The sequence below is a fragment of the Danio aesculapii genome, chromosome 6 (genome assembly GCF_903798145.1).
Source record: "Danio aesculapii chromosome 6, fDanAes4.1, whole genome shotgun sequence".
NCBI classification, from domain to species: domain Eukaryota; kingdom Metazoa; phylum Chordata; class Actinopteri; order Cypriniformes; family Danionidae; genus Danio; species Danio aesculapii.
In genome coordinates, this window is record NC_079440.1 from 51,841,329 (window position 1) to 51,864,434 (window position 23,106).

Genomic DNA, 23,106 nt, shown 5'->3' on the forward strand with positions numbered 1-23,106 from the left:
CGGTTTTTGTATGTCATGAACTATTGTGCTCAACAAGTAACGTTATGATAATAAATTCACCTACTGCATTCGCCATAAAGCAAAGTAGCACCAACACTAAATGTTAATCTTATGCTATAGTTTTGTTAAATAAAATAAGCAAACAATGTAAATGAAATATGACAACAAGATGCTGTGGCTAAGTGAACGCGTCGCTCACGACGAAGATTCATTCACAAACGAATCACTCCCTCCGTTAGAATTAAGTGTTTAGCACAAAAGTTCGTAGCATACAAAATCGTAAAAAGCTAAATCTTACTCATGAAATGTACAGCCTTTATGCTTTGCTTTCTTTGTTTGCTTGTTACTACACCCGTACACATCGCTAAAGTCCAGCATCTTCACATTGGATTAGTCTTGACTAGTGTGGTCATGACTTTAGTCCTGGGAGCACTGTACAGATATGGCAGCGCTATTGACGCATGCTCAGGGCCCGTATTCGATATCTAGTGTATAAATCTATGACTGTAGAATAGCTATATGACACCATGATCTTAGAATAGATTTATATTAGACTTTATTCTGATTTCACGACTCAGAAACAAGCATTTTCTTGTATTTCTAATAAATTAGGTTATAAAAGTACTAGGCCTACTTAAAAGTAGTACAAAAAAAGTGTCCCTAATTGAAGAATCACCCATACGTCTCAGTGCGGAGTCCATTTAAACGCAATGAATGTGGAAAAGTAACTATACGTTTTGTTAATAATGTAATCAAATGTGTGTCTATTGAATCTGACTTGCCTGTACCAAATGGAATTGGTTAATACTGAATGAATGACGATATATCTTTATTTTATGATAAAGTTACTCGGTGTGCGGAAACGTAGTCATCTTCAGATTAACTCAAATCACGTCTAGCCTGATAATAGTATGTTCGAGATTTCCCTCAAAACGAGACGTCGCAGTGGTTTGGAAACGAGAGGGGGAAAAACGAGAGGTGGAAAGGTGGTTTGGATGAAGGGGGAAATGAAGCACGTCGGACGCATCGTCTCCCAGATCAGAGACTGAAGGACTGAGAGATCACGCCTCGAGTCCGCCTTGTGATGCAGTCTCCATGGCGACTACAGTTTCCCCGGTAACCCCCGTTAATGTTACCATGACATCCTCCCCCGTTGTCAGAGCAACGCTCCAGATGGTTCACAAAGCCTGACTGGCACAACAGAGCGCCAGAATTGTGATCAGAAAAGCATCTCAAGGCTTTATTACATTCATTTCGCAGCCTTATACAAGTATTTAAAGAGGTCATGAACTGTTTTTGTTTGTTTTGTTGGTTTTGTACTGTTTCCTGCGGTCAACTTATAATGTTAGCAAGGTTTCTACAACAATATGAAGCTTATTAGTTAGTTCATTCAAAAGTAGTTCTCCCACTCAGGCCCGTAGCCAGGAGGGGGTTCGGGTGGACCCACCCCCTCACTGACAAAATCCAGAGTTTGGCCACTGTATGAGCACATTTAACCCATTTTTTACAGAATGCCATCAAAAAAATCAAAATAACCGATAGAAGAAGGCTTTAAGACAAAGTTATATTTTACTTATTACAAATTCTGACTGAGGAAATGAGCTGACCAGGGGTGCGTTTCCCAAACAACGACATAACTCGCAGCTGAACTATTATAGTGTGATGCATCATTTGGGAAAAGAATGATGTAGTGATGAGTGTTTCCCAGAATCGTAGTTTCTGTCGCAGATCCATCATTTGAACAACATTAGTTATAATGTAAAACGCCCATACTGACACTCTAAACGGGATGGAGTAACTACTTCTTTAGAGAAAAAAACATAATATTTTGTATAAGATTATATTGTTTTACATACACACACTTAAAAAAAATCCAATATTAGTTTTGGTAAAAACATGCACTCTCCATATTAACTGAAATATATGTGAATGGCACATTTAGGGCCTATGTGTGCTTCACAAACATGATTGAGAATATTCTATATTCTCAATCTAAAACATAAAACCACTTAGCTGACACGTATTCTAAGCTCATATATAAATCATACAAATTGTCAATGGTTGTACTTTACAGTAGGCTATTTATTATTATTAGCTAGGATATTGTATATATATATATATATATATATATATATATATATATATATATATATATATATATATATATATATATATATATATATATATTTATATTTATTTATTTTTCAAACTTTGACACATTCAAACCATTGCAGAAATATTCTAAGCAATAGGCCCATGTCATATACAGTAGGCTACAGACACATTTCTTAATAAGTAACCTACTATAAATTAAAAGCATTAACGTATGCTATATATTTTGTTTTTATAAGCTTTTGGAGACGTAACGTAAATTCCGCTTTTAAATAATAGGTCACCTATAGCTTTGGTCATGCGTCAAAATGGCATAAATGTTTTCAAAGTGCACTATGAAGGGAGTGCCATTAATATCAATATAATGATCGCTAAAACTGAACTGTAAAAAAATGTTGGAAAGTTCGAAAGGAATAGGGCATAGGGGGGATAACTAGGAATAGGACACAGCCAGAAAATATACTTCTAACTACAGCTCTAGAGGTGTAGTTGCAAGCGTAAAAGTTTGCGACGTAGTTTGCGAATGTTTGTTGGAGCGATGGATGTGGGAAAGGCCAAATCAACGAACTATGTTTGTAACAACAAACTTGCGACTTTAGTTGGCTAACAATGGTTTTGGGACTTTGTTGTTTACCTACAGGCTACAGTTTTTAATATGTTTTTAGTTGTTTTTTAATACGTTTTAACGGATTCATAATTGTTTTTTTTTAATAATGCTTGATAATAAATTTGTATTTTAAAAATAAGATTTTTTTCATACTTCTTTATTTAAAATGTTTAATAAAAAAATTCTAATCTCATAACATTATTTATAAAACAGTAAGTTACAATTTAAATGCACATTTCTAAATAAACACTTTGTGGTAAAATACTACGGTAAGCACTTTGACAAAACTGTAGGAAATAATTTTGTTGCATCAAAAAGTGTGGTTATGATCACCATCCGACAAGCTAACGCAGCAAAGATTAGTGCATAAAATGTCACTAAAATGCAGTATTTGAATCTATAATAAGAAAATTGAGGAGAATAACTGCAAAAAAAAACTCCACTTTTTGAGAAAAATGCTACGGGCCTGCCACTGATTTGATTGACTAACATTTTTGCATATTTATCGAATAATATATATATATATATATTTAAATTTCAAATTCTTTTAAGTTCTGAAAGATCAAAACAACTGTGAGCTCTCTGTTGTTAAAGGGAAAGTTCACATAAAACTGACAATTCTGTTATTATTCGCTCACCCTTCACTTGTCACAAACCTTTTTGACGTTTATTTATTCTGTTGGACACTAAGGAAAACATTTTGAAGAATGTTGGATCCCTTTAACCACTGACCTCCTTAGGATTTGTAGTAATGGTTACGGGTTTTTTGCTTTCTTCAAAATATCTTCTTTTGTGTTCAACAGAAAAGGGAAACTCATAAACGTTTGTAACCATTTGAGGGAGAGTAAATAGTGAGTACATTTTTTTATTTTTTAGTAAACTGTCCCTTTAACTTCTGCATGTGTGTTTGACAGCCTTCACACAAAAATGCATAAATATTCAGTACATATCAAATAGAAACTTTAATCTGGACAGATCAAATATATTCATCACAGCACTACTGATGGGGTCTGGATTTTCATTAAGAATACACTTCATCCACTCCTTCCTATTGTTGGAAACAGAAGTGACTTACTGGTAGGCCCACACAGAATCTGCACGTGCAGAAATCCACAGATTTCTGCAGATTTTTAGCCCATCATTGAGTCTATTTATTTATTTGTAAATATGTGTAAATTTCTATATTTATTCAGTCTTTAAATTAATTTCAGTAATATTATTGACTAATATGAAAATGTTCATTTCAATACAGTGTGTAAAGTAATATTGAGTCTTTTAGTTGATATATTATATGAGAGACTTGCTTTGTTTACCAAATAAGTGGATCTAATTGGATTTGCTTTCTAAATATTAAATAAAAGTTAAAAAGGTATTTTTTTATTTCATATATTAATTCATATATTATTATATATTTTAGTTATGATAATTCCAAAATCTGCATGAATCTGCAGATTATTTAAATAAAATTCTGAAATAACAACAAAATGTCAGCAGATACTGTCTGGCCCTACTTATTAGCTGTTTGCATTCACCTATTTTTATGTGCATTTTAGAATATCACATAAGAAATCCTTAATGAAAATGCCAAAATGTATAAAAAATTAGGAAAATGAACATAAAAAATGTATATGCACAACTAAGTAGGATAAACGTTTTACACATTTACATTTACTGAATACATTCCAGCATGTGCATCAAAAAAAAGTCGTGATTTTGTTTTAACAAATCATGCCAGAAAAAAAAAATAGGGAATGATGGGACGGCATTTTTTTTTTAATCAAAAAATTGTTGTTTTGCTCATCATAAAATGTCTCAGCCAAAGTCTGTCATCAACAGCAAACATGCGTTCATTAAATTTCATCATTTAAGGCGCAAGTAATTTTTTTTTATAAGAAAAACAGCCCAAAGTGGCATTTTCTACCACAGCAACTTCCATTTTTATGTTTGATATTTGGCTTCAGTTTATCAGGACATGACAGTTTTGTTCTCTTTGACTCATTGGATGGAAAAGCTGCTTTATGTTTTATGCTATATTCAGCTTTTGCGCATAAGTCTAATTCACATCTTTGGGTGGAAACATAGCTATAGACTTCAGAACATCTATATCAGTGTTTCTCAACCACGTTTTTGGAGGACCACCAGCTCTGTAGATTTTCTATGTCTCCTTAACCAAACACACCAGATTCAGATGATCAGCTCATTAGCAGAGGCTGAAAGACCTGGGTGTGACAGACAAAAAGCCATCCAAAACATGCAGTGTTGGTGGTCCTCCAGGAACGTGGTTGAGAACTACTGATCTATATGGTTTAGCTACTGAGTAGATTTGAGTAGATTTTTCCCTATTACATATGAAAATCAGTGGGTGGAACTAAACAGACTATCTTCCTCTGTGGATTATTATATTATTTTTGTAGCCACACTTTTATGTAATAAAGTGAGACATTCACAGCTTCTTGTTTGGCAGATTAGCATCTATATAATGTATAAGACTTTAATAAATAAATATTTTTATTATTATAGCACTGTGACCTTATTTATTTAATTTTTTTATGCGATATTCAGCTTTAAGTCTAATAATAATAAGTCTAATTGACATCTTTGGATGGAAACATAGCTATAGACTTCAGAACATCTACATGATTTGGTTACTGAGTAGATTTGCCTCTCTCATTATTTTCCCATCACATATCAAAATCCATGTGTGGAGCTAAACAGATTATCTTCATCTGTGAAGGCAGTTTTTAGCCTGTTGTTTTGGCAGATTGGCTTCTATATAAGCTATAAGACCTCTAATTTGTGCATAGATCATTGATTTCTCAGTTCATGACCTCTTTAAAAGGAACTCTGTGTATTAAGACTGATATTACTGTAATACGTAATAGAAATTCTCATTGAATGTTTGAGTTTTTTAAAACAAAATCCTGATTTATTTTGGACCACGGAGCCACCTTTATTTTAGGTGTGGAGTGCTTGATGTCAAATGGTTGACCTCGGTGAGCTAATGGCACTGGCTGCTGCTATTTCTACCTCAACACAACTCTGAAGATGAAATAGCTGCTGATAGAATGCCACATTGTGTGGCTTTCGGGTGTAGTCGTCAGTCAAAGGGTGAGAAGAGAGGTGATGCTAGCAGCAGTATAGCTCACGGAGGTCAACTATTTGACCTGAAATAGTATGAGGTGTCCCTCATAGCCCAAGATAAATCTTGATTTTGTTTTTAGGATAAAGTAAATCTTTTGTTGGTTTTCTACCACGTATTGCAGTAGGAAACATGTGAATTATAAGCCACACAAGGTTTTTTAAAACCTTTCACATACAAATAATTAGCATAACCCCAGGTTTGCAAACCATCGAGAGCTGATGCACTTCTTTTTTTCTTTTCTTTTTTTTTTTTTTACATGTCTGAATGTTTTGCATGTGGAAAACCCACATTAAATATACTATAATCATTTTTATTAAATACTTTGGTGTTTTTACCCATACTATAGGAAAGTTATACATTTTTACTTGTTGCATTTTAGTTTAATGCATTAAAAGTACTGTATTATAATATAAATAAATAAATAAATAAATAAATAAATAAATAAATAAATATTTGGCAGAGATACTACAATTTCAATATCTGGAACCTGAGGGTTCAAAAATTACAGAGAAAATCATGTTTAAAGATGAACAAATGAAGTCCTTAGTCGTGTAATTTACCAATAACCAATTTAGTTTTGCTATATTTAGGTTAGAACATTTACAAAATATCTTAATGGAACATGATCTTCACTTAATATTCTGATGAGTTTTGGTACGAGAGAAAAATCAAGGAAACACTTTATTTTGATGGTCCATTTGAGTATTAGTAGACTGTTTGCTTAATATTTGTAGATACTGAATGAATACTTTTGACCTATATATTAATAACTGACCATAGACCACAAAAATAAATAAATAATAAATGGTACGAGAGAAAAATCAATAATTTTGGTACCAAATATTATATTGTTTGGGTCAACATGATTGATTTTTCTCTTGTACCAAAAATCATATCCAAATATACCCTTGCATCACACTGGTTTTGTGCTCCAAGGTCACATATAAATATACTGCAGCTGTTTTATTAACACAGCAACTATATAATTATCACAACCGATTAACTCACATACTTTACATAATTTGGAAACACTATAATATTTAGTATTTTTAGTATATACTGTATAGTATTTTTTGTGTGGGAATGCATGCAAAATACATTCCTGTGCATGCATGAAGTGGTGGTGAACTGTTGTGTTGCTTTGTGCACTGTCGCTGTCAAAGTGTGATTGTGCACAGGTTATAAGCTCACTCAGGCGTTCCCTATTTCACTGTCATGTGGAGAAAACAGGACGCAAGGTGCAGCGTGAGCTGATTACCGGAGGTTTCACGCTGACACTCCTGTTGACAGGTCCGCCAGACACACTCCAAACGCTCAGTCAGAGAGAATCATCCTCAGCCTTTAGACCTGTGCTCAGTCAACGACATCTGCATCATTTCACGCCGCCTAGATTCATAGCAGCGACAGAAAACAGACATGATTAAACAAGGAAACAGCAGGTTATTTATTTAAAGCATCAAATATATTACATTTGTATGCAGTGCTTGTTTGACTGGGTGAATCAAAGAGCTCATGTTGCTCAGTGCTGCCATCCAGTGATGTTTCTACGCAATGAATTGAACAAATCATTACGTGCAAAACTAGACCATGTAAAGAACTTATATCAATGTATTATGAAATATTTGGCATAATGCATATTTGAATACAAATGTTGTTTATCCTCTCACCAAATGCTTTCATATATCTAATACAGGGGGTTCAATCTTGTAGATGCCACAGAACTTAATTATACTGTGAAAAGAATATTGGTTATACACTGAGAAAAATTATGGGTTATACACAATAGATGTGTGTGGATTGAAGGAATTAAGACATGAAGAAACTAAGTTAACTTATTCACTTTTACAAATATAAGTGGATTGAACATAAACTAAAAATTTTTTTGAGTGTATATCGAAAATATAATTTGGAAAATATTTAGCTTCTGCTTGAGTACATTGTAACATATTGTTATAAAATACTTAAAATATGATTAATTAAATTGACAAATTTCCTTTATTTAGTTTAATAAATGGCAGCACAGTGGCTCAGTGGTTAGCACAGTCACTTCACAGCAAGAAGGTCGCTGGTTTGAGTCCCGGCTGGGCCAGTTGGCATTTCAGTATGGAGTTTGCATGGTCTACCCATGTTTGCATGGGTTTCCTCTGAGTGCTCCAGTTTCACCCACAGTCCAAAGACATGCAGCATACAATAGGTGAATTGGATTAACTAAATTACCCATAGTGTATGAGTGTGTGTGAATGCAAGAGTGTATGGGTGTTTCCCAGTCCCTCTGTGGTGACCCCTAATAAATAAGGAACTAAGTTGAAGGAAAATAAATTAATAAATACGGTAACACTTTAGTTTAGGTCACAATTCACTGCATTTACAAACCATTAATAAACACTCCTAGCTTAATAAACGACTAATCGGCTGTTTATTAATAGCTAGTAAAACAGAAGTTGGGTTTAGGTTTTGGGTAGGATTAGGGATGCAGAATAAGATCATACTTTATAACTAATAATGAACAGTTAATAACTTAATAATAGGCAGGTAATAAGCCAGTGGTTAATAGCATGAATTGTGACCTAAACTGAATATTGAAGTAAATAGAATAATTTAAATATTAATATAATTAATAGTATATGCAAATATACATATATTTTATATCCTTTTTCGGATAAATGTAATATATTTTTTATACTCATATATTTGCCTATTGCAGGTCTTTTCAATCTGCCATAGCGTCTCAAATATGAAAATTTTAAATGCAATATATTTTTTGAGTAAATACCGAATTTGTTCTCAGAGGGGAAAAAAAATTACTGATATATTTAAAATAATGTTTAGGAAATATCTGACTTTATTAGGCTACCCTATTGCAGAACAGTCAATATAACAAATGCAAATGTTTTTCATTCTTATAGATCCCACAGACCCTTAAATATGACATTTAAAAGGCATCAGTTCAGTTTCTTGTAGAAACACCTTAATTATTCAGTATGTAGAATATTATTCAAAAAATACATTTCATATTTTATAGTTAAATGTAATGACTAATTGATTGTTTATTTAATGCAATGTTAATATTTATCTTAATAGTTTAAATATATTATATAGGCCAGAGATGCCCAAACTAGGACCCACGATTTGGCCCACCATCCCATTTGAGAAGAGATGGAGAGTAATCGGGAGGCGGTTGGGGCGAAAATCTTTGACAGAGATCATAATTAAAAACGTAATGTAACCTTTTGTTTGTTTGCTTTGTAATTTCTTTTGTTTTGTAAATGAATCTCATTTTTAAAAATGTAAATATTGTCATTTGACAAATAGAAGGCAATGCATGAGACAACGGCGAGCAAATCAAGGCAGGTGCAGCTTATTGTATTTAGCATTGAATTCCATTGTGTTATTAATAGGATTGTTTATGCTTTTGCTGTAATTTGCTCATCATGAATTTTTTCTGAATATACTGCATTAGTTAATATAATTTAAAGCATTTATTGTAGCTATTTTTAAATATAAGGAAATTAATTTGGAAATTACTCATGGAAACTTTAATGTAATACAGTTTGGTATATTTACCTTTGGCCCACAGCCCTCAATCAAGTTTGATGGGTTTTGGCCATTCGTAAAAAAAAGTTTGGGCACCCCTGATATAGACCATTTCAAAGTGGTCATGTCGTTGACCCATGAACATTTCCTGCTCGTTATTAAACTATTTCATAACTGTAACAAGAGGTAATTCAATCATAACTCAATGTTGAAACAGCTCAACATCGTTCAATCATAATAATCAATCATGTTCAATCATAACATTATTTATCAATATGTGGCTCTTTTTGGATTCTCGGAAGCTATAGAAATTCAAAATACAGGAGACACGTTGGGACCATTGTTTTTGTGTACATCCCTCAAATGGTCTATGAATGGCGTTTAATAAAAAAGCAGCCATTCTCTAAAGTTTGGAAGTCCTGGTTTAAACAAAAATACCACACTAATAATAATCTTACTCACTCTCAAAGCGAACAGTTGCTGGTCTCCACTGACTTCAGTTGCATGCAAATAAAATAAAATAAAAATGTTATCAGCAGGGAGCAGAAAGCGTTTCCTTATCCACATTCTCAAAATATCTTCTTTTATGTTCAGCAGTAAAGAGAAATTCATACAGCTTTGAAACAACTTGAGGCTGAATAAATGCAGCCGTTTAATTTTTGGAAAAACTATTCCTTTAATATTCCCTCCAGACTCAAATCTTTAAACCGTTTTCTCAGTCTCTTTGAAACATTCAAGCAATCCCGTGACAAGAAACCATTTGTGTATGATCAGCTGTGAAGGATGATTTCTTATTATAGAGCGTGTGTGTGTGTGTGTGTGACTCTCACATTCGCTCTCTGTCTTATGTGAGGTGTTAAAAGAGAAAGCTTGCTGTGGGTTGCATGACACCTCTCAAAATTCAGGCTGACATCTGCATCCTAACATTCACAAATCCATTAACTCTTTCCTAAAGCCATGTTTTAATACTTCTTCAACAAAGTTAACTTACTTTTTCGGTCTCTTTTAGGGAAACAACAATGATGTTTGTCTACAGGAGTTTTCTGACAACACATATTAGGCTGATTAGACAAACCGAGCCACACTTGTGACGTTCTCCAAAACAGCGAAGGCTACAGGATTCAGAAGGTAAATCAGTTTCAATTTCTGGATATGTTATCATTGCACTCAGTTATTGCATACTGTTACTTTTATTCTTGTTCATTTGCCTAATGCAGGTGTTTTCAATCTGCCATAGACCCCCAAATATGAACATTTAAAATTAATATATATAGTTTTTGTGAAAATACCCTATTTGTTCTGTGAGGAATAATATTGTTGTTATAATTTTGGAAATATCTGACTTCATTATGCTACATTATTGCACTTTCTACTAGTACAGAACAGTAAATAATACAAATGTAAATGTTTTCCATTTTTTTAGATCCCACAGACCCTGAAATTATGACATTTAAAGAGGTATCAGTTTAGTTTCTTGTAGAAACACGATATTTTTTCAGTATGTAGAATATTATTTGGAAAAATACATTTATTTGTTATGGTATTGTTGCACACTGTTATTGTGGTTGTTTTTAGTGTGCAGTTGAAGTACAGTTTTTTTTTTCTTTTTCAAATATTTCTTAAATGATGTTAAATAGAGCAAGGAATTTTCCACAGTATTTCCGATAATACTTTTTCTTCAGGAGAAAGTCTGATTTGTTTTATTTTGGCTGGAATAAAAGCAGTTTTTAATTGTTTAATACCATTTTAAGGTCAATATTATTAGCCCTCTTAAGCAATATTTGTTTTTGATTGTCTACAGAACAAACCATCGTTATACAATGACTTTCCTAATTACTCTAACCTGCCTAATTAACTTAGTTAAGCCATTAAATGTCACTTTAAGCTGAATACTAGTATCTTTAAAAATATTTAGTAAAATATTATGCACTGCCATCATGGATAAAACAAATGGTAACACTTTATTTTGATGGTCCGTTTGTGTGTTAGTAGACTGTCTGCTTAATATCTGTTATTACTGCTTCTTCAACAGACATTTAACTGACTATAGGAAACTTGGCAAGTACATGTCAACTTACACTAACCCTAACCCCAACCTAACAGTCTACATATAATCTAATGAGAATTAGTTGGCATGTAGATGCAATGTAACTTAAATTCAACAAACGGACCATCAAAATAAAGTGTGACCAAATAAATCAGTTATTAGAAATGAGTTATTAAAACTATTATGTTTAGAAATGTGTTGAAAAAAAACTTCTTTCCGTTAAACAAAACTTGGGGGAAAATATATACAGAAGGGCTAATAATTCTGACTTCATCTGTAACTGCTCACGAGTAATAATGCACTTTATTTATAATGCACTTTTCTTAAACAATACGCTACAGTAATAATTAGACACATAAAACAGTACAAAATACACCATCAATTAAAAACAAGCTTAAAGGTGCAGTAGGTGATCTGCCAAAATTGAAAAGTGAAAGTACCCGCCCCAATTACGTTAGTAGTGATTCACTCTGTATTATGCTGCCTGAGGTTTCAACTAGGTCCGGTGCTGACGTAATGGGGGCGGGTACTTTCACTTTTCACTGCAGCCCCTCCCTCACCTCTGCTCGTGTTCAAACCAAACTGAGATCGGCGCGGTGTGTCTTATGGCAGGTTTTTATCCTTCATACATGTTGAGAGATCGAGTTTATCGACTTGATAAGGGAATATGTCTTGACATACCCACACAGACGTGACTTAGTAAAGCGTGAAGTCATGAATGATTTTAATCGTTGCATTAGTCTGAATGTAAATCCCCTCGTCAGGCAGTGCAGGAGCAGCGTGAGAGGACCACAGCGCATCAAACGAACAGTATTAACAAAAAAAAGGGCACAACTGAAGACTCTTAAATGCTTGTAATTGTTGTATTTGCAGCAGCTCTGTGATGTTCGTCCACAACTTTATGCATTGGGTTAAATTAGGCTGTCCAGTCTCTGTGTTCAGTCCGTTACAATCATGGGTGAAACCCAGACAGGCAGTCAGGCAGCGTAATACAGAGAGTGAATCAAAGCGCATCAAATGATCGGTAATTAAAATGGGAAAAAAGAAAAATAGAATAAATAGTTATACTTTTATATTAGACAGACATCTGATGCGTTTATTTGCAGTAGCTCCACGTCCACAACTTCACGCATTGGGTTAAATTAGGCTTAACAGTCTCCTTTACTTCCATTGTTTCAGTTCAGCGAAGGAAACTCAACCAACCCCGTGGCGTCAGACACAGCAACATTCCAAGATGGCTGTGCCCTAGGTCTAAAATCTATAGTAAAACACGCCGTTTTCTGCTAAATGGTTACATTAATCGAGTTTGTTTAATATATTTTCATTAAAGTGGAATCCAATGTACAAAATAAGGTAAACTTGACTGAGTGCTTCATTTCCCCTTTAAATGTATATACGTGTCTACTTTTTGAAGTGATCCAAATTTGGTGTGTTTTGGATATTAAAAAGAAGTAAATTACATAATTTGGAAGCTTTGATTGACAAAGCTCTTTAAGTTTGCCAGGAGGTTGATAAAGTAATAGAGAACAGGAAGAGCGGAGTGACTGAGATGGAGTTTATGTGCTTAAAAGAGAGCAAAGCTACTCAGGTGCAGATCCATATAATGCTTTGTATGTTAAAATGAGAATTGTATTTGAAACCAACTTTGAAAACGCTGGTAAAACTAAAGAAAGGTATTAATTCTGCATCACATATCCTTTACATTATCGTCCGGATATTTGGAGTCTAATGTTTTAATGTTTTTATGTGAATTTGCAGCTCAAAGGGTCACTTATTTACTTTAATGCTAAATAACAGGGATTTCAAATATACCTTAAATATATTTTAGATATTTGTTGCATATTTTGTATGTTAATGAATATATTGGCTTTTTTTATTCTAAAAAGGCAACAAATTAGTAAATATTTCAGTGAGTGAAATATGTGATGTGCGGTATTGATTTGTAAATGAAAAGCCCTTTGCCCTGCAGAACAATAACAAATACTTCCATTTCAACCTCAGATGGATTTCACATTAGGTTAATAGACTGTTATTGTACGAAAACACATCTCAGATGGTGATGAATGGAAAAACAGGCTCTTCTGCTTTTATACGATCCAGATTCATCAGAGCTGCAGTTTATAATGAGTTTTTTTTATTAATTTAAATAACACTAATGAATGACTTTCGGTTCAACAAATTAAAAAGTACAAATAATTAATAATATTATTAATGCATAGTGTTATTATTCAGTCACAAGGTGGCTCCAAACAGTTGAGACCAGCAGAGTGACATAAATATACCTGATGAGCTTAATAAGTGGTTATCTGGGATTATTACACAGCTCGCTGGATTACTCTATTCTGATTGGTCAATCAGGGTAAAACTAATAACACAAGCTCACCTTTGTTCTGCAAATAAAGTCTCCAGTTTTATACAATAGCTCGCTAACAAGCCTGTCAGGCTTCATTATTCAAACATAACCAGCAAGATGTACATTATCCCTTACTTAGCAGCAAATGAATGTAATAGTTTGGGTTCTGTTATTAACTGTAGCATTTAACACAATACAGTAACTTGCTTCCTATACAATTTATAACAGCTGCTGAGACGAACACTTTTAAGAAGTTGTTATTATGATGGAATTTTGTTTTATTTGGTAACAATTTATTTTAATGTACTATTGTCTCTATTCACAAGCCATTAACTAAGACTTATCTCAATAAACTAATAATTTGTTGCCTATTAGCGGTTATTAAGATAGTAGTTGGGATAGGTAAGGTGGAATTATGCATAAGAATAAGATCATACTTTATTAATAAACAGACAATATTTTACTAATAGTCAGGTGATAAGCCAGTAGTAAATAGTGGGAATTGGTCTCTAGTCTGAAAATTTTACAGTAAATCAATAGTAAAAAATAAAAACATACACAATTTTTATGTATATACTATCTGCTGTCTTGTTGATGCACTGAATTGTGAAATCAAAATAGACCATTGTTTTATCATATTATTTACAGTTTTCATGTCACCATATCAGTTTTCAAGTCACCATATATATACCTTTTAGAGGAATCCGCTAGTGCCAGATTGATTTGTGTGGGATTCATTTCCTGCTCAAATTACACCCTTCAGTTGTACAGTATAATCATTTTTTCCTGTAGAATATAAACACAAGCATAAATGAATACAATTTTATTGACTGATATACAAAACAGTTTTAATTCACTGCAAAAAAAAACTAACATCTAAATATGAGAAATTAATAAAGATACAAACTAGATCAAGTCAAATTATCTGCCAGTGCAATAAGATAATCATACTTTTTTAACTCTTTAAAATAAGAACACGTACCAAGGCTTTAGCAAAGAAAAAAATGTCTCAAAAGAAGTATTCCAAGCAATGTATTTAGTCTAATTAACTTAAAACTCGCTTGCTAATTGGTTTTAATTAATTGCTTCTCTTATTTTGTGAGAAAAGGTCTCCAAATTACATTTTATGAATTGTCATTATATATTCTCTCTTAAAATGATTACTGTATGAATTAAATCAGGATCACATATAGCCTACTGCACATGCATATTGTCCATATTCAGATTAAGACTTGACAGTGGTTACAACACAAATTATGACTTGTTGCTTCACAAAATGAAGCTTACTGCTACAAAACAACTAATTTAGTAACAAAAGTAGTAATTTAAATGCAATCCAAAAGTATTCAGATTGCATTGCCATAAAAGTAATCTAAATGCAATCCAAAAGTATTCAGATTGCATTGCCATGAAAGTAATCTAAATGTAATCCAAAAGTAGTCCAATTTAATTTCCTTAAAAGTAATCTAAATGTAATCCAAAAGTAGTCAGATTGCATTGCTATAAAAGTAATCTAAATGTAATACAAAAGTATTCAGATTGCATTGCCATAAAAGTAATCTAAATGTATTCCAAAAGCAGTCAGATTTCATTGCCATAAAAGTACTCTAAATGTAATTCAAAAGTAGTCCAATTGCATTGCCATGAAAGCACTATAAATGTAATCCAAGAGCATAGTCTAATTGCATTGCCATGAAAGTAATCTAAATGTAATCTGAAAGTAGTCAGATTGCATTTCCATGAAAGTAATCTAAATTTCATCCAATAGTCAGATTGCAGTTCCATAAAAGTAATCTAATGCAATCCAAAAGTATAGTCTAATTGCATTGCCATAAAAGTAATCTAAATGTAATCTGAAAGTAGTCAAATTGCATTGCATTAAAAGTTTTTTAATTTTATCTAAAAGTAGTCAGATTGCATTGCCATAAAAGTATTTTAAATGTAATCCAAAAGTAGTCCAATTGCATTGGCAGAAAATGAATCTACGGTAAATGTAATCCAAAAGAAATCAGATTGCATTGCTATAAAAGTAATCTAAATGTAATCCAAGTGTTCAAATTGCATTTTCATAAAAGTAATCTAAATGTAATCCAAAAGTGTTCAAATTGCATTTTCATAAAAGTAATCTAAATGTAATCCAAGTGTTCAAATTGCATTTTTATAAAAGTAATCTAAATGTAATCCAAAAGTGTTCCAATTGCATTTTCATAAAAGTAATCTAAATGTAATACAAAAGTAGTCCAATTGCATTGTCATGAAAGCACTATAAATGTAATCCAAGAGTATAGTCTAATTGCATTGCCATGAAAGTAATCTAAATGTAATCTAAAAGTAGTCAGATTGCATTTCCATGAAAGTAATCTAAATGTAATTCAAACGTAGCTCAATTGCATTGCCATAAAGTAATCTAAATGTAATCCAAAGTAATCAGATTGCATGGCCATAAAAGTAATCTAAATGTAATCCAAAAGTAGTCTAATTACATTGCCATAAAAGTAATCTAAATGTAATTCAAAAGTAGCTCAATTGCATTGCCATAAAAGTAATCTAAATGCAATCCAAAAGTAATCAGATTGCATGCTCATAAAAGTAATATAAATGTAATCCAAAAGTACTCCAATTATGTACCATAAAAGTAATCTAAATGTAATCCAAAGTAGTCAGATTGCATTCCCATAAAAGTAATCTAAATATAATCTAAAGTAGTCAGATTGCATTGTCATAAAAGTAATCTAATGTAATCCAAAAGTAGTCCAATTGCATTGCCATAAAAGTATTATAAATGTAATCCAAAAGTAGTCAGACTGCATTGCCATAAAAGTAATCTAAATGTAATCCAAAAGTAGTCCAATTGCATTGCCATAAAAGTAATCTAAATGCAATCCAAAAGTATAGTCTAATTGCATTGCCATAAAAGTATTCTAAATGTAATCCAAAGTAATCAGATTGCATGGCCATAAAAGTAATCTAAATGTAATCCAAAAGTAGTCTAATTACATTGCCATAAAAGTTATCTAAATGTAATTCAAAAGTAGCTCAATTGCCATAAAAGTAATCTAAATGCAATCCAAAAGTAATCAGATTGCATGGCCATAAAAGTAATCTAAATGCAATCCAAAAGTAATCAGATTGCATGGTCATAAAAGTAATATAAATGTAATCCAAAAGTACTCCAATTATGTACCATAAAAGTAATCTAAATGTAATCCAAAGTAGTCAGATTGCATTGTCATAAAAGTAATCTAATGTAATCCAAAAGTAGTCCAATTGCATTGCCATAAAAGTATTATAAATGTAATCCAAAAGTAGTCAGACTGCATTGCCATAAAAGTAATCTAAATGCAATCCAAAAGTATAGTCTAATTGCATTGCCATAAAAGTAATCTAAATGTAATCTGAAAGTAGTCAAATTGCATTGCCATAAAAGTTTTTAAATTTTATCTAAAAGTAGTCAGATTGCATTGCCATAAAAGTAATCTAAATGTAATCCAAATGTAGTCAGATTGCATTGCCATAAAAGTATTTTAAATGTAATCCAAAAGTAGTCCAATTGCATTGGCAGAAAATGAATCTAAATGTAATCCAAAAGAAATCAGATTGCATTGCCATAAAAGTAATCTAAATGTAATCCAAGTGTTCAAATTGCATTTTCATAAAAGTAATCTAAATGTAATCCAAAAGTGTTCAAATTGCATTTTCATAAAAGTAATCTAAATGTAATCCCAAAGTGTTCAAATTGCATTTTCATAAAAGTAATCTAAATGTAATCCAAAAGTAGTCCAAATGCATTGCCATTAGTTAATGTTAGTAAATGTTAACTAACATTACCTAATAGACCATTATTGTAAAGCGTTCCCGAAATAAGATTGTAACTCTGAAGATATAAGGAGTTTTTGTTGCAGTAAACCTTTTGGCATTGTGATACTGTAGTCATTTAACACCATATTCATATTAAGTGTTTTTCTTCTTACCGTGTGTTAATAACCTCCTCCAGTCGTCTCACACTCACTCTTGAGTGATATAGTACCTGTTTTATATCATCCGTGTCTGCTTCACTTTATTAATTAGCCAGAGACAGAGGTCGACTGAAAAGGAGAGTGAGATAATGGCAACAGAGAGACACTATAATGCTCAAGTAGGCGGCATAAATGTCCTTCAGCCCGAAAGATGTGGTTGCCTCTCACTTGAGCGTAAAGATGGTTTTATAGTCTCACATTCGTTTAGTGACAATTTGTGACATGATCCCTATATTGTTTACCATGGTACTTTGAATATTCGGTCTGAAATCACATGCAAGTATGACCAGAAAACAACATTAGCATTGATTTGACTGTTAACAATGTTGTACTTTGATAGTCGAGATGATTTCACTATTTAGAATTTGCAAATATCTGAAATTATATTACCAAGGAGAAAGTCAGAATGTCTGAATATAAAACCAACTTTACCTTAGTATTGTACGTGTGTATGAGTAAACTGCTTGATTTCATTGGTCACATTTGAAGTGTCTGAAAACGTGTGGTTTCTGCAGGCTTCAGGGAGATCCACGCAGTGCCTACGACTGATGACCAATAGAAACGGACGCCGTTAACCTTTCTGCTAAACAAAACAGGATTGAACTCACCTTCAAACAGCACAGAAGATGCCCTCATATCTCTACTGCCACTTCCCATTACCGTCTGGCTGAATCACAGTGAGCCGCAGCACTCCAGAAGTGGCCTTTTTTGGGAGGGAGAGTAAAAATCCTGCTGGTTCACATTTAATAAGAGGAAAGCAATATGAAGAGAACTGGACTACCGAACTGTCGGACATGAGCTGATCATCTGCGAGACTGCACTGTAAAAAATATCTGTAAACTAAAAGTTTTCCATATTTTGTGATTCATGTTTTTATTTTTCTTTGTTTATTTATTCTTTTGAATTGCATTATGGGACCTTGATCTTTCTTCTGACAACTTTTAACATTGAAATGTTTAAAAAAATTACTTTATTAACATTTTTAATAGTTTAACGTGATATATTGTCTGGGTTGGTGTTGTATATTAAGGTACAAAAACATTGTAATATACTGCCAGTACATTTTCTGTTATTTTACAGACTTATTTCTGCATATATTATTTCTTATATGTTATATTATTATTTTAAACTACTAAAATGTCAATAAAAGTCACTTTGTTAAACTGTAGAGTAAAATTTTCAACATCAAAAGTCGACAGAGCAGAAATCAAGGTCCCATCCCAGCAGGCACAGAATGCCAACATGACGTCATGACGTCATTGATGTTGTACCCCAACGTCATGGGGCCGTTGCATTTTGTTCGGAAATGAAAATCAGGTTGACGTAAGAACCCAACATCTGGCCGACGTCAATGTCCAACCAAAAATCAACGTCTAATGATGTTACAGCTTGACGTTGTGTGGACTTTACCACTATGACCTCTATTAGACATTGGATTTTGGTTACCATACTTGATGAACAAATGTCAGTAATTGATGTCAATATGACGTTGGTTTAAGATGTTGGCTCGACGTTGGATTGTGGTTACTTTCCAACACAACCTAAAAATAAGCAAAATATCAACATCTAATGATGTTACAGCTTGACGTGTGGATGTTAACACTCTGACGTCTATCAGACGTTGGATTTTGGTTGCCATCCCTGATGAATAAATGTCAGTATTTGACATCAATATGACATTGGTTTAAGATGTTGGCTCAACGTTGGATTTTGGTCACTTTCCAACACAACCTAAAATCAACCAAATATCAGCGCCATTTGATGTTGTTATTGAATGTCAAAATAACGTTGTCCTTAGACGCTGTCTAGACATTGAATTTTGGTCCCTTGACGTCATGACCTTAATCTAACCTAATATAAACATCTTATGACGTTGTGTGCCTGCTGAGATAATACAGTTCAAATAAATGGAAAACACTTGTGAACAGTACTGGAGCAAGCTGAACTGGCGCTCTAGGCAAACGATGATCATGCCGCCCACACGGGTGTTTGGTGGTTATGGTGTTAAGTGGCAATGGTATCTCATGTTCGAAAGAGAAAAGAGGGGGGTAGGGAAAGGGGGGGAGGGGAAAGGTAGTAGCCGCCCCCATGCGGCCCCCAGAAAAAGGTCGACCTGGGCGATCGCCCATATTGCGCATGCTTAAATCTTGCCACTGCGTGTGAATCACAAATTAAGCAAACTGTTAATGAACAGATATTTTTTTACAGTGTACAGTAACTGCCCTCTGCTATCTGGCAGACGTTATTCAAGCTGTTTTCTGGTGTCCATCATGTATTTACAGTTTAGCTGTTGTCGTGCCAGATGTGAGAAACTGTGTGAAAACTAAATCTTTCTTGCAAATCAGTCGGACAGGTTTCCTTTTCGTCTTATGTTGCCTATAAAAGCGTATGACGGATTTTCACTGTGTTGAAGTTGCTTTTTCTACAGTATATAGACTCTAGAGCAGTGTTTCCCAACCCTGTTCCTGAAGGCACATCAACAGTACATATTTTCAACCTCTCCCTAATCAAACACACCTCAACTCATCAGAACATACGTAGAGACTCCAAAACCTGAAGTTAATGGGTCAGATAAGGGAGACATCCAAAATATGTATGATGGATGTGCCTCCAGAAACAAGGTTGGGAAACACTGATCTAGAAAAGCGTTTTGACTCTTAAAGGGATAGTTCACACAAAAATAAAATTTTGCCATCATTTACCCATCCTTCAATTCTTTGAAGTTTTCTTTTTTCTGTTGAACATAAAAGAAGATATTTTGAAAAATGCTGGTTGCTGGGACTCGTTGACTTCCATAGTAATTGGTTTTTCATTCTATGTATGTCAATGAGTGCCATAATTGGCATTCTTCAAAATATCTTCTTTTGAATAGAGAGAACAGAAGAAAGAAACTCATATAGGTTTAAAACCACATAAGAAAGAATAAATGATGAAAAATGAATATCCAGCCCAATCTTACAGTAAAATACAACTTTTTTGAGGAGGGGTTTTCAAGAATATTAATGCATAATTCATATGAGTTTGTACAATTTGCACAATTTTAAGGAAAAAACATATTTATTGCCATCCCTAAATATAAATATCATTGCTGATTGTCAAATGAAATTGCAATTTAATTAGTCAATAATTCACCAAATCCCTAAATATAAAAGTTGTGCTGGTATGTCACCGCATTAGATAACAAAAAATGAAACCATGCACACTTTAAAAGCATGCTTCACAAAAAATTTAACATTACTGATACTTATAGAGGACTAACACTGCTCCTAAAGATCACCAAAGTGTGTATTTACACTTAGTATTAAGATGTTAATCTAATAACATTTCAAAAAAACAATAAATGCAAATGGGGTCTGAACTATTTGCAGCTCGTCTACTTTTAAACCTCTTCCAGAGACTGTGAGAAATGCATTTGACTGAATTGCTTCATGGTGTGTAGACACTCATGCAGTTGAATGCATTTAAACTGCCACTAAAGCCCACTTCCTCTCTGCCTACTGACCTAATTACTGGGATTTAATACACATAACAAATAAGATTTAACATTTTCCATCTGATATCATAAGTTTGGTTTGAGGGCAAAACCCAAAATGTAAAAAAAAGAAACGTCCAGAACAAATTTGCGGCTATCTGAGCCAAAACAATAACAATAGCAAACCATTGTCTCCATTAATTTCCATATGTATTTTGTGCAAATATAGAAATTGTGTAAAGAGGAATGTACTGTATATCTCGCCAACTTGTTCAATTCAAGTTTATTTGTATAGCGCTACAATAATTCTTAACTTGTGATCTGATCAACCAAAATGCAGGTCTCTTTGAACTAAAAGACACACTAATAGACATAAATAACATAAATAGGCATTATAAAGGCATGAATATGAGTGTGTCATATTTCTCAGTGTCAATCTAAAAGCAATGTAAGGGCATTCCAAATTTTTAAGTGTGGTTAAAGTGTCCAAATATTATATTTCTTAATCTAAACATATTTTTCTCTTACATATAAGTTCAAATTCACACAGGCTTTGCTTTAATGTTGCTGATGGATCCAAGTTCATATCAAACTATAAACTAAATATAACCAATATTATATAACCAATATAAATATATAACCAATATTTTTCTTTAAATCACTATCTTGATTAATTTGTTTGCACAGCAGGGTTAAGGTTGCTTTGTGCCTGCATCAAATTCAGTATAAACACAGAAGACTTCATAAAAGCCAGACTATGTTAGATTACGCCGATATAAGAATTAAAGTATACATGTGTAATTGCTGAGTAAAAGCATAAATGCCACATTTGAACTGCATAAAAAATGCCACTTTGCACTCTAAAGCTGGCACTGGGCTTAGGTCAGGGTAGCAGATATTTACAGTTGAACTTTAAAGTCGCACAATTATTCGCAACCCAGGGTCATTCTGAAAACGTACCACTATATACATTTCTGCAGAGCGCCAAATACGTCCTAGGAGCTATGTTTTTTTGCAGTTTTTGTTTTCACAAATCCACCAAAGGCCGCTGAGTATGCTTTTTCAGATCTCAAATAAATCTCTCGAGTGCCATTCGTGCCTGCTGTTCTCGCATAAATCCACCAGAGGCCGCTGTCAACTGACTGACCGATCGACTGACCCACCTCCTCCTTCTCTAAACCCAACCAATAGTGTTTTCAAAAGCACCGACTGACCTGCCCACTCACTTTCCTAAACCCAACCGATAGTTTTAAAAAGCAATCCAGAAAAACAAAAGCCCTGATTTTTACCTTTTTTTTTTTTTTTTGGCTTCTTACCTGCTTTCTGGAACTTCTGTTCTTCGCCGGACTTCGGACTTCAGACTCCATACTCCGCCGTCGTAGTCAACTTCTCTCTGCATCTCAAGTCCACTGACGTACTTGGCAAGCTAACTGGACAAACGGGTAACAGCAAGAAAGCCGTCTATATGGAGGTAAGCGGTCAGCTGGGAAGCGTCATACCGCCCTGTAGCGGTAGGGGTAATGTACAACGTGAAGAATACGTACTTCTGGCTACATAATCTGCGATCTCCAGAAATGTATATAGGGCTACGTTTTCAGAATGAGTCTATGTTGATTATTTTCAGACAACAAAATAAACAATCCTTCCACATATCTATTAACCCTCTTGTTGATTTATGGGTCAAAATTATGGGTCAAAATACCATTTTAACAGGAGAAAAAAAAATTATAAATGCGAACACAACGTCAAATCAGTGCTGTTTAAGATTGTGCTCTACAGTGCTTAAATGTTCATGGGAAATGGACGTTTTTAAATTTTAAGTT

The 23,106-nt window shown here is 33.4% G+C and overlaps 1 long non-coding RNA gene across 1 annotated transcript; it reads left to right on the forward strand.

Moving 5' to 3' along the window:
- The first annotated feature begins 461 nt into the window (after window positions 1-461).
- Window positions 462-20,208, forward strand: LOC130230200 (uncharacterized). The gene is made up of 3 exons (XR_008837928.1): window positions 462-1,116; window positions 10,405-10,523; window positions 18,327-20,208. It is a non-coding gene; the product is annotated as an uncharacterized LOC130230200 (long non-coding RNA).
- The last annotated feature ends 2,898 nt before the right edge of the window (window positions 20,209-23,106 follow it).